General features: G+C 37.3%; 1 pseudogene; it reads left to right on the top strand.

Moving 5' to 3' along the window:
• The first annotated feature begins 1,408 nt into the window (after positions 1–1,408).
• LOC127186113 (uncharacterized) lies at positions 1,409–1,500 on the top strand (annotated as a pseudogene).
• Positions 1,501–11,044: the final 9,544 nt, after the last annotated feature.

Raw genomic sequence — 11,044 nt, 5'->3', positions numbered from 1 at the left:
CATACATGAGGAGATGTATTAATTTTCTCAGGTAAGGACACCACAACTGGTACAACAGCTGCAATTGGAGTCACTACCTAACTGAAGTTTCAATAGTAAACTGTCATTCTCTAAAATCTATTGCCTTCTGTATTGGCCAGATAGGAAATGTAAAGGGAGATATGGTAGGAACCACCAACCCTGCATCTTTCAAGTCCTTAATTGTGGCACTAATTTTGCAATTACTCCAGGGGTATGATACTGTTTTGTATTCACTATGTTCCCTGACAAGGCAACTCTAAAGGCTTCCATTTAGCCTGTCCAACCATAAGAGCCCTCACACCATAGGTCAGGGAACCAGTGTGAGAATTCTACCAATTTCTAAGTATCTCTGTCCCAGTTAAACATTCTGGAACAGAGAGAACAACCATAGGTGTGTTCAGAAATCTGCTGGACCTACTGTTGCCAACATCAGCCAAAACTCCACTAATCACCCCAGCTACACAAGCCCCTACTTTAACTGGAGGGCCACAATGCTTCTTGGGATCTCCTGGAGTCCATATCAATTTATAAGCAGTATCAATTTATATTCAATAGATCCCAGAAAATCCAATTATTTCCTTTTCCCTAGGGTACAGTTACCCTTGTAAACAGCCATGTGTCCCTCTGGGCAAGGACTGGAGAAAGGCTAACAGTAAAACTTTTAGGTTTTGTATCAAGGTCCTTTATTAGGGGAACTTGGCCATCCCTTTATTAAAGGGGTTCTGGGTCTGCAAACTGGCTCAAGTCTGGAAATTGATTCACCTTTGAGCATTGTCTTTTGCCACCATCCAGTGTAGCATTTCTTTCATTTGTTTGCAATGTTTTCTGCTTGCTTATCTACTACATCTGAGCAGAGAGTCAAGGTCCACACCAAGCATGGTCCTTGGTTGGTGCATCAGTCTTTGTAGCACCCTCCTCCTCCTCTCCTCTTCCTCCTCTTCCCAGATTTGTTGGCTCCATTGATCTTCCTGTGGATCTCCTGACCTCTCCAGGTCAATTTTATACTGAGCTCTTTATTGTCCTTCACTGTATTCTCAGGTTGGTTAATTCTATCACAGAGATTATTTCTATCCTTTATCAATTTATACAGAGATGCTAAGAGCAAACAACCAGGATCATCATTTTCCTAAAAAATATCAAAAGTTTCATATACAAGGTCACCAAATCCATTGCCACTCACAATTAATAAATCATAATAATCAAAGACATTTATCTCCTTAAGTTTGTAATATAATTCACACCATGGGCTTTCGGTGCTCTTTGAGCTCCCAGGAGAGGGAATGGCTAGAGAGGCTTCAGTAGCTGAAAGTGCTGGTGAGCTTAAAGGTTCTGGTGAATTGAAACTTCTTTTCTAGATACTAAAAAAATCATCTTTATATATTTTTTAAAGACTATACTTTCAGGGATCATTTCTATAGTTTGTTACTTTTGTTTTTCTAGAAGCACTCCTGCTACCAAAATCTATCTCTATTAGTTAGAGTTCTCTTGAGTTACAGAACTTATAGAATCTCTCTCTCTCTCTCTCTCTCTCTCTCTCTCTCTCTCTCTCTCTCTCTCTCTCTCTCTCTCGCATGCACACACACACACACACACACACACACACACACACACACACACACACACACACAGAGAATTTATTGAAATAAAGTATGAAGCACAGGCTGCAGTCCAACTAATCCAAGAATGGCTAGCTCTGAATCTAACAATGGCTAGTCTAAGAGTCTAGTAGTTTTCTCAGTCCCACAGGGCCAGCAAAGAAATAGATGTGCTAGCAAGGTGAGGGCAAGCAGGCAAAGATCAAAATGTTCCTCATTTAATGTCCTTATTGAGACTCCCAGAAGAATGTGACCCATATTAAAGATGTGTTGTCCTACCTCAAGATCTCTATTAAAGGAATGTGTCTTCCTACATCAAGATATCAATCAAAAGCCTGTGTCCTCTGGCCTAAAGGTCCAGATCAAAGGCATGCTGTCCTCCCACCTCAAGATTCAGATCATAGGTGTGGCTTCCATTTCTGGATTGTAGTTCATTCCAGCTATAGTCAAGTTGACAACCAAGAATAGCCATCACAGTCTCCATCAGATTGACCAGTAGGCAAGTCTTTGTTCATTGGCTTTATTAATGAGCAATATAGGTGGATGCAACCTATATAGAGGGCAGTGCAACCCTGTGGCAAGTGGTCCTGTAGGATATAAGAAAAGTAGATAAATATGGGCCTGGAGAGCAAGCAGGCTAGCAAGCAGTATTCCTCCATGGCTTCTGCTTCAGTTCCTGCCTCCAGATTCCTGCTTTTGCTCCTGCCTCAGCTTACTTTGATCCAAATTATGACATGGAAATATGAAATTAAATAACCTTTTTCCTCCTCAAGTTGTCTGTGGTCATTGTATTTATCACAGCAATTGAAAAAACTAATATACCACTATCTAAGTAGTTCCAGATCCTGTCAAGCTGATAGTGAATGGTAGCCATCACAGTATCTTACTTTTCCAATAGACTAACTAGTTCTTATCTGCTATTTATATACTTCCTGGAAATAATCCTAGCCTACCATCTCAAAGGGCTCAAGTGATTTTAAATATCTTTTTGCCTTCAGATTGAGAATCAGAAAAATCCAATTAGCTTGCACATGGTTATACTTTATAATTACATTACAAAGATTTATTTCACCACAAATTCCTACTTATTTTTCAAGGCCAACTTTAAATGTTACCCCTTCTGTGAAGCCTCTAGAACTCTGCAGAGTTAGAGGATCCATTGTCAATGCTCATAGGGATCTTTACAATATTAGCATGTGTTTTAGTCATTGAACAAGATGGCCCAGTTAGAAAGTAATTTTCCAAACATCAAAAATATATCTTCTTCATTTGATCATCAGTGTTCATCATACTACAGTGAACTCTTTGATATATATAGACACACTGGAATTTTTCCTAGATAGTGACTATTTTCAGTACAGGTTGTATAAATATCCTCTGGCAGTAATTTAGGGAAGAATAAACATTACATTGTCCACAAAATAGAAGGAAGTTACATTGAATGCTGTCTCTAATACTTCATAAATGAGTCACATGGATTCACCTTAGTGAGTATCCACTTCCTTAGTTGTTTAGTATTTCTTCTAAAAAGGACATGATTAAGTATAGTTTCTAGAACATGATGGCTAAGAAAAATGTATAAGAAATATTTGTTTAAAGAGGTAAATAAAAATAAATAGTAAAATTAAAAAGATCTAATGTAATTAAAGCTATCATCCAAAGTTCATGTACTTATATTTCTAACTTAATCATTCAGAGTACAAATTCCATACTCTTATGATATATTAAGTACTGGACCCTGGGCATATGATTGAGTGAATACACGTCCCATGCTTTGTTAGTAATAGACTTTTTCAATAAAGGCCATTCTTCCAGTAAAAATACAAGCTCAAATTTGACTAGGATTCCCCAACTTTGGTAGTGGTAGTAATTGGTATAACTATATATTCCTATACTGCTATTTGCCCAACCTTCTACCTCACACACACACACACATCACTTGGTAACCAAATATCTAGACAAGTTCGTTTTAGTTTCAAACAAGACAGATGGAAGGGGCTTTCCAATTTTGTGGTCTATACTTTGGAGAGGAAGGATGCTGACCATACCCTGGGAATGTGGGCAAATAATCAACCTACTCCTACACTTCAAGTGAGATATTAGAAAGTTTCAATATTACTGTCATTTCCTCTACTGGCAGAGAACGATAAATGAAACATACGTTCCTATTATCTGCTCACCTTTCAAAGTGATGGATTGCTGAAATGGGAATGGATATTGCTCCTGGCTCCAGAGAATTATAGAGATCTCTTCATGAATGTTAATATCAAATGGTAAGGTGAAAATGCCATAGAAGAGGTAAGAACTATCTGTAATTCTTTCTCCCTTTATTTTCTGTTCCACAAATAAGCAATGTCTCTTGCCTTCTGTAATTTTTGTACATATATAAATATATGTATTACTTTAGAAAGCAATAACATCATCATTTCTTCACTAATGGCAGCATTGCCATAATTTCAGGCTGAAAACAAGATCTTGTGTTTCAAATACTGCTTCTAGGTGTCTGAACAATAACACTCAACTAGTAAGATTTAATGTTGATAACAATTTGCTAGTAAAAGGTTATTTCATCTGTAAGCTTTTGCAGAAAAAGCCTTTGGTCATTAACACTAATAACAGGACTCTAATTGCCTAAAATGCATTGACAACTGGGAGCTTGCAGAAAGCAATTAAAGACTTACCTGAAACCTCACTTTACCACTTGCAGTTCAAAATCTGAAAACTTTGTAACCTTAATAAATATGTTACTTTTCATCAGCTAAGCTAGAAAAATGCTCTGAAATCCTCAAAGCAAAAGGGACTGCTCTTCAGATGAAGATGGAGAAGTGGAATATGTGAGTAATTAGTTTTAATGAATCTGACCCTGGACAAGTCCCTGATGTTGTTTCGTTAGCTAAATCCCTTACTGCCCATTGGTTTCCTGGCCACTAGCCTCTCCATCTTCTAAGTCATGGCCAAAGCAATTCTCAGCATTTTGGTTCACTAATCTGGGGTTTATGGCAGAAAGGGGACATAATGCTGCTTTGTGAGAAAGACTTAGAATCTCTTCAGAAGACAACATTTTAGGGAGAAAAAGTATAGAATTTGGGAGCAGTATTTTATCTTTTTTGTGGTGGTGGTGAAGAGACTACACAAATGCTTCGAGCCACTGAGTCGTGCCCACCCTCCCCCCAAAAAAAGAGACTTTTGAAGGGAGACATGGGGAGATCGTTATAACAGATAACACATCTCCTTGATTTCTGCACACCCACACTTCACCTCAACTGACATGAGTGACTGAATTTTCAATCATCAAGGCACATTTTGCTATACTCCTGTAAGTCCGCTGAGATCATTAAGACTATAGACTAGATCAGCCAATTCCCCCACCATGCTGATTTAGGACTGCTTAGAGACTGAACCCAGAGTTCCAAACAACTGGACAACACAGAGAGAAGTCTTTGGAGTGCTCATTACTATACGGGATATTGAAAGTATACTCTTCACCTCAAGGCTCAGAAATCTAGTGGAAGAGCAGGGAAGAAAATTATAAGAGCTAAATGTGGTGTATGATTCCTAGGAAACTGAGATTTCTGGAGACTTTAGGGCAGACGCCCAAGTTAACTCACAGAAACAATGACAGTATGCATAAGACCTTCACAAATTCAAACCAGACAAAATCCCATCATGAAGACATGCAAGTAGACATAAAATCTCACCACTAAGCACAAAGCCCTCCATAACTGAAAGCTGCTGGGTGGAAGAAAAATCAGTTTTCTCCAATTAGGTGACATTGGCTATATCAATCACACTCCAGGTCAAGCTCCATGCTCAGGAATAGCTGGCTAATACAAATGTGGTTTTGTTTGTTTTGATAAAGAGAAAGAACATGGAATTGGAGGGGTAGGTGTATAGGGGAGGATCTGGGAGGCATTGGGGGGATGGGAACAAATATGATAAAAAAATATATGGCATAGAGTCTCAAGGAACAAACAAATTATGTTTTAATGTTATGGTTGAGTAGCTTGTTGTTCTTGTGGAATTCCTAGTCGTGGAAGTGAGAGATATCTCTGACTCTTTTGCCTGTTTCTGGGACCCTTTTTCTCCTTCTGTGTTACATCATCCAGCTTTGATGGAATGGTATGTGCCTGGTCTTATTGTAGCTTGCTATGTCATGTTTGGTTGATGTCCCTGGGAGACCTGCTCTTTTCTGAAGGTAAGCAAAGGGAGAAAAGGATGTTGGTAGAAGAGAGTAGTGGGAGGGGAGGGGAGGAGAGTGGAGGAGTAGGAAGGGAGACTGTGGTTAGGAAATAATATATATGAGAAGATTTAACAAAAAAGAAAGGGTATTTAGGAGCTCCTTACATGCCAGCATATATAAGTATATCACAATTCATAAATTTTATTTTCAGTGTATGTTAAATATAACAATATTATTAATACAGCTATTATTAATTAATAAGTAATATAAAATACTAGTGATAAATAGGAAAACTACACAAAACATGTTTATTAGAAAATAATCCTGAGTAATTTTAATCTAACTTGACTTCTAAGACATATATAAATATTCTAAGTGAATATAGCAAAAATCTTGTCCCTAAAAGAGTGCCATTTATTTGCTATGAACTAAAATTCCCAAAAATTTTTATACACATTTCAGTTTAAGAACAATCTGTTATGCAGTCATTTGAAATCCCTGCTCTGGGAGCCTCAGGGATGTCCACACCACCTGACCTAGAAGAATGCTCAGAAAAAAAGAAAATAAAAACAAGAGAACATTTCCAGCTGCATTATCAACTTCAGACTCCTTTGTGTGCAAGATCAAATTGTGCCTTTTTAAATGTTTCATATTTCAGATTTTACCTCAGAGACTAGGTGAAAAGTCCTGCTTTAATTATTTGAAACAGTCAATACATTTTTTGACTTCCCAGACATAAAGAGTCAAGCCAGTATGACACTATCAATGCTTTATTGGCTGTCTTATGTGAAGCCGGAAGTACAGATTTCCAAGTTCCATAATATTCATCCAATGTTAAATGTTGATATACATATATATATATATATGTGCATATGTGTATGTATATATATATTCTTCCTTGAAAATATTACTTTAATGACGATTCACATTGATGTCTACAAGAATTGGAAGCAGATGTCTTCATCATGGAGGATCTAATTCATAAGAACAACTCATCACTTTAAAAATTAAAAATACCCAAAGCGACAGCCTACAGACTGGGAAAAGATCTTCACCAACCCTACATCTGATAAAGGTCTAATATCCAAAATATATAAAGAACTCAAGAAATTAAATGCCATCAAACCAAATAATCCAATTGAGAAATGGGGCTTGGGGCTGGAGAGATGGCTCAGTGGTTAAGAGCACTGCCTGTTCTAAAGGTCCTGAGTTCAATTCCCGGCAACCACATAACCATCTATAATGTGATATGGCGCCCTCTTCTGGCTTGCAGGAGTACATGCAAGCAGAGCACTGTATAGATAATAAATAAATAAATAAATCTTTCAAAAAAAGAGAGAGAAATGGGGCTTGGAACTAAACAGAGAATTCTCAACAGAGGAATATCAAATGGCTGAGAAACACTTAAAGAAATGCTCAACCGCCTTAGTCATCAGGGAAATGCGAATCAAAACAACTCTGAGATTCCATCTTACACCCATCAGAATGGCTAAGATCAAAAATTCAAGTGACACCACATGCTGGTGAGGATGTGGGGAGAGAGGAACACTCCTTCATTGCTGGTGGGAATGCAAACTAGTACAGCCACTTTGGAAATCTATCTGGTGCTATCTCAGAAAACTGGGAATAGGGCTTCCTCAAGACCCAGCTATTCCACTCTTTGGAATATACCCAGACGATGTTCCAGCACATAACAAGAAAATTTGTTCAACCATGTTCATAGCAGCCTTATTCATAATAGCCAGAACATGGAAACAGCCTAAGTGTCCCTCAGTAGAAGAATGGATAAAGAAACTGTGGTACATATACACTATGGAATACTACTCAGCTATTAAAAACAAGGAATTCCAGAAATTTGTGGACAAATGGATTGAGGTAGAAATGATCATAATGAGTGAGTTAACCCAGAAGCAGAAAGACTCAAATGGTATATACTCACTTGTATCTGCATACTAGCCCAAGGGGCATGTCCCACGAAAGCCTTCACTTACCAGGAAACTGGGACAGAGGGGATGACATCCTATTGGGACTCTAGATGAGAGAAGCATGGGAGAATAGCAAAGTTGAAGGATCCAGAGGGTCCTAGAAACCTACAAGTAGAACATTATGATAGGCAGATTTGGGCCCAGGGGTCCTGCTCAAACTAAGGCACCAGCCAAGTCCAATACAGGCTGTAAACTTCAAACCCCTACCCAGATCTAGCCAATGGACAGGACATTCGCCACAGTTGAGTGGAGAGTAGGATGTGACTTTCACATGTACTCTGGTGCCTCACATTTGACCATGTCCCCTGGAGGGTGGGGGGCCTGGTGACACTCAGAGGAAAGATAGCAGGCTACCAAGAAGAGACTTGATACCCTATGAGCATATACAGGGGGAGGTAATCCCCCTCAGTCACAGTCATAGGGGAGAGGAGTAAGGGGAAAATGGGAGGGAGGGAAGAATGGGAAGATACAAGGGATGGGATAACCATTGAGGTGTAACAAGAATAAATCAATAAAAAAATAAATTTAAAAAAATTAAAAATACCAGTTTATTTCATCAACCTAAGTTAAGCTTTAGTAAATGTTCAGACTTAGATAAATCATCTGTTAGAGATGAAAAAAGATTCTTTAATATCTGATCAGGACTGAATTTGAGTTGCTTATCTAACTCTATGTGCCAAGTGAAGTAGCATTCGTTTTAAGTACTCCATAGTCTTTGTTTGATATTCTATATTGAGTCTTGAATATATGTATGTGTATATATACAGTGGCTTGTCAATGATTGTATGACATCACATTTCTGTGAATATTCACAATCTTTTTGTTCTTGTTGACAAGGTCTCATATATCCCAGATTAGCCTTTAATTAGATATGGAACAGAGGATGTCTTGGAAGTTCTGATCCTCTTGCCTCCACTTCCTGAATGTAGGGATTGGAGTGGATGTATGTGTCACCACATCTTTTTGTGCAGTGCTGAGGATGTAACCCAGAGATTTGCACTTGCTAAATAGGCATTCTACCAAACAAACTATATCAAGATCCTATATGTACTCAGAATATATATTAGCATTTCACATGGGTTTCACATATGCTTGCTTTGTTCCTACCACTTGACCTACTAACTTCCATCCAGCCTGTGTTTCCATCACTCAGGTTCAGGAATGCTGAATATTTTCATGCAGGTTGCTGACCATCCATTTTTGCTTGGTGTTTCTGACTCTTCCTACACTCAAAATCTAGTCCACCTCCACAGAACATGGTATAGAGCATCCTCTTGGATGTCAGCATGTAGTATCTAGAGAGGATAAGGCAGTTTAATCACTTTGAGGCAAAACTATAACCAAAGAAACATAATGGGATGAGAAGAATCCTGGAAAGTAACTTTTCCATACTGTCTCCCTTGTACCATTTGTAGGCACAATGGTGCCACACAACTTATATAGAGATATACACATTCTAACTCAATGGACACATGCTTTCCAACTAAGGAAGACAAATTCCAAGAAATTTTTTTTGTTGTTGTTCATCATAAAGTATCATTCCACATACTCATGCAATACCCCCTTCCTTTCCTACTTTACCTCTACTTTTCCTGCCCTGAGTTTCCACCTATCCAAACAAAGCACAGTCTATCCTTGCTTCAGGATATAAAGAACCTGAACTGAGATAAGAAGTTATAAGCCATCTCAATATTTTCAACTGGTTTTTTCTCAGCTAAATAACAAAACAGTGTACTTTGTACGTGTATTTACGATGCTTTGAATCCCCCAATAAGTAACAGTTAATTTAATGTTATTCTTAGTATTTGACTGCAATAAGAAAACAATTTCACTCCACTTAAACCCTAAAAGATCCATGAAAAAATAATAAGTAATTGTTAAACCTCAGAGGGAAGAAGAGAATATACGTGTATTTTGTTATATTGCTTCAATATCATAATCACAATAAAACTTACATGAACTCTAAAATCAAAATGGATGTGACTCATGCCTGAGCTCTGCTACCTACTTAATTGTGATATCTTAAGTTCGCATAAGTCATCACACTAATATATGCTGTAAAATAACATTCTATTCTTAGAACATTGAAAATATTCAATGTTCACTAGCAATACCCATCATTGCTACTATCATTGCAGCTCTCCAATTAAGCAAGAAAGACAAAATTCACTTTCCTATTGAAATTTTAGAAGAATTGCAATAAATTTCTGTCATGAAGAGACATTTTGCTTACTTATAATATAGTCACTACTTAGGTTTAAATAAAAAGTAGTTGATTTCAAGGGATTATTCTGTCTTTGTAGAATTCATATATGTTAATCAACCTTTTCTTACTCCATCTATTGGGATAATTTTTCCCTGTGATTTAGCCCATTTTCCCAATACAAATGCTCTTCTATCATGTCCCACATCAGGTTCAGACTTACTACATGCCAGCCTAGAAACCTCAGGAAAAAGAAAAAAAAATTCCTAACATCAATGTATCAATTCTGTTAGTAGGACACTAATGTTCCCTGCTGGCTTGACATTCTCCTCTTAGATCAAACACAGTTCTTTATGGACAACCATATGAGAACTGGCAAGTACAAGATCTGATCACCTGTCTATCATGGTAGTCACAAAGACAAAAACTATTATGCAAAAAGAGGGACTAAGAATGCTTTCTTGGCATATGCATGCATAGCTGTACATATGCATGTCCACATGCACTCCCAAAAGCCACTATGTATGGTGTCACAAACTTTCCATAAAAGTAGATCAAACATAGATCAACATTTTTTTCATAAATCCAGATAGAACAAGGTTAATTTTAATAGTTACATAAGCTTGAGGTTGTAAATTTCTTTGGTTTTATTGTTGTGGTAGAGATGGTTTTTTTGGCCCTATGCAAATGGGAAAAAACTTTTTTGCTCACAGTCTATACATAGTCAATCGACAGGCCATAATTTCTATCCCATGTGTACTAAAATATAAAACAAAAGTAATATGATTATTTATTAGAGGTATATAAAATACAGGTATAAGTGTTTAGTTTTAAGCATTTCTTTAATTGGGCAGTTTCTTATAGAGTGGGAATTGAGTGCCTGCTTTTGAATTTCTAAAATTAACAACATACCAATAAATTGGGCATTGTTTTGTAGAAGCACCAAGTTGCTTATATTTTACATGTTGCTGTATAATTTTGTGTATATATGAGTATGATAAATGTTCTAGAATTTTCAAAGAGACAACAGAACTAAAGAACAAAGGAAAAAGCTCTATCT

The sequence above is a fragment of the Acomys russatus genome, chromosome X (assembly GCF_903995435.1).
Source record: "Acomys russatus chromosome X, mAcoRus1.1, whole genome shotgun sequence".
In the NCBI taxonomy this organism is placed as follows: Eukaryota; Metazoa; Chordata; class Mammalia; order Rodentia; family Muridae; genus Acomys; species Acomys russatus.
The sequence above is the reverse complement of the archived record's forward strand: the minus strand, read 5'-3'. Positions and strand labels throughout refer to the sequence as shown.